Below are 2,528 nucleotides of genomic sequence, written 5' to 3'. Positions count from 1 at the left end.
AAAACAAAATTATATTTTATGAACTCACTGATATACAGTGAGAAGAGCCTGTAATTTGCTCTTGACTAATTGGAACAATCTCAGTTCTCATTCCCTCGACTCTTTGGTCCCATCTAAAGCAAATTTACATCTTGGCATGTGACTTCTACATATCCAGAGGGAATTTTTTTTTTCTTAGATGTCTACTTTACCTATAGGGGTAAATTAAACAGGTGAGGTAAGGCTCTCACTATGATAGTTATCCCAATAAAGACTTGCCTGATTCCTGCTAATTCATAATCTCAGAGTTTGATATGCTTGTATATTATAGGTAGAACAATTTTGGGGAAGTACTCCATACCCTTATCTTTCATAAATACTTGTTCAAGGTCTTATAGAAGCAAACATGTAAATTCTGCATTTAACTCTCAACCTTTGTTTATTAAGTCACATCAAATTTGTGCACAACCAAGGGCAGCTAATATATTGTCACAATTCTGCCACTTCATTCATTCATTTATTCATCCATTCATCATTAAACATTCAACACATATTAATTGTATATCTAACTCCTGGTGACCACTAATCTGGTTTTTTAAATTTATTTCTAAGCTTTGTCTTTTCAAAAGTCTTATATAAATAAAATCATATAGTATGTAAGCTTTTTAAAAATTTGGCATAATTCCCTGGGGATTCATCAAGGTTGTATGTATCACTAATTCATTCCTTTTTATTGCTAAGTAGTGTTCCATGGTATGGATATACTGGAGTTTGTTCAACCATTCATTAATTGAAAGACATCTGGGTTGTTTTCAGTTTTTACCTATTACCCATAAAGGTGTTATGAACATTCATGTGCAGGTTTTCATAAAGTTTCACTTAAGTGTAAACGTAAATTTTTATTTCTCTGGGGTAAATACCCAAAAGTGCAATTGCTGGGTCATATGATAATTGCATGTTTAGCTTTTATAATAAACTGGCAAACTGTTTTCCAGGGTGGCTGTACCATTTTACATGCCCACCAGCAATGTATGAAGTATCTAGTTCCTCTGCATTCTTGCCAGCATTTATATTTTTTATTTTGGTCATTTTTTTTCTGTTCCTCAAATAGTCTATTTATTTGGAATTAGTTTTTCGTATGATAAATCTTCATTTCCATTTTTAACTATTCTTAGCAAATCTTTAAGAAAATGAAACAGGAGGGTATATATGCAAATTAGACTAAAAGTATAAAAAAATTCTGTATTCATCTTGAGTGTAAAACTAACTTGCAAAACATGAATAATATAAGCATGAGACATAGAGGGTAATTGATAGTGATAAATGTGAAGTTTCATAAAGTTTAGCGATTTATGCCCAATGGAAATGCCTTTTATTTTAGAATGAATAGCTCCTGAAGTTTTGATTTGCATTTCCCTGATGATTAGTGATGTTGATCATCTTTTTATGTATTTGTTGGCCATCTGTATAACTTCTTTGGAAAAATGTCTATTCAGATCCTCTGCCTGTCTTTCAATAGGATTGTTTTTTGTTTGTTTTTGCTATTGAGTTTGAGTTCTTTATGTATTTTGGATATATTTTATCCCATTCATTGGTTGTATTTTCATTTTGTTGATGGTTTCTTTTTATTCTGTGCAGAAGCTCTTTAGTTTGATGTAGTCTCACTTATTGATTTTAAGCTCTACTGCTTTTGGTGTCAGATCCAAAAAAATCATCACCAAGACCCATGTCGAAGAGCTTACTGCCCGTATTTTTTTCTAGAAATTTTATGGTTTCAGGTTTTACATTCAAGTCTTTCATCCATTTTGAGTTAATTTTTGTGTATAAGATAGTGGTCCAGTTCCATTCTTTTGCATGTGGCTTTCCAGTTTTCTCAGCACCATTTATTAAAAAGACTATTTTTTCCCCACTGTATATTCTTGGTTTCTTTGTCATAAATTAATTGACCATATAGGACTGGGTTTATTTCTGGGCTCTCCTATTCTATCCTATCCTATCCTATCCTATCCTATACTATCCTATCCTATCCTATCCTATCCTATCCTATTCATTTGCCTGTTTTATGCCAATACCATACTGCTTTGATCACTGTAGCTTCGTAACATAATTTGAAATTTGTGGGCCTCTAGATGTGTGCGAAACCTAAAGGCTGCTTTAGGGTAAAGCGCCAGGGCAAGCAAATTAGGCCTCTTTGACAGAAAGACTGGGGGTGTGTCTCATTTGGCTGTGTCCCGGAAGTGTTAGCCTGCCAACGACTCTCTCTTCTGTAGTTAGTCCCGTGAAACCCAGGAAGGAAAGTGCTTTGGCCATCAGAAACTGCAAACAGGAGGTGCTCCCTGGGTGACAGCCACAAAGACCAGTGCACCCGGTGCATGTAAAAACTCTTTCATGGAGAAACTAGCACTCTAGGCTGAGGCAGAGGTCATGTTGGTTTTCAAAGCTAGAAGTTTTGAGGGCTTGTACCTCAGGTGCAGGTCTTAAAAGTTGGGGGTGCCCAATGTGGGGTTCAAACCCTTTGCTCTTCAATGAACAGCTCTTGGTTTGAATAG

Source organism: Pteropus alecto, unplaced genomic scaffold, assembly GCF_000325575.1.
Source record: "Pteropus alecto unplaced genomic scaffold, ASM32557v1 scaffold101, whole genome shotgun sequence".
Taxonomy (NCBI): Eukaryota; Metazoa; Chordata; class Mammalia; order Chiroptera; family Pteropodidae; genus Pteropus; species Pteropus alecto.
The sequence above is the reverse complement of the archived record's forward strand: the minus strand, read 5'-3'. Positions refer to the sequence as shown.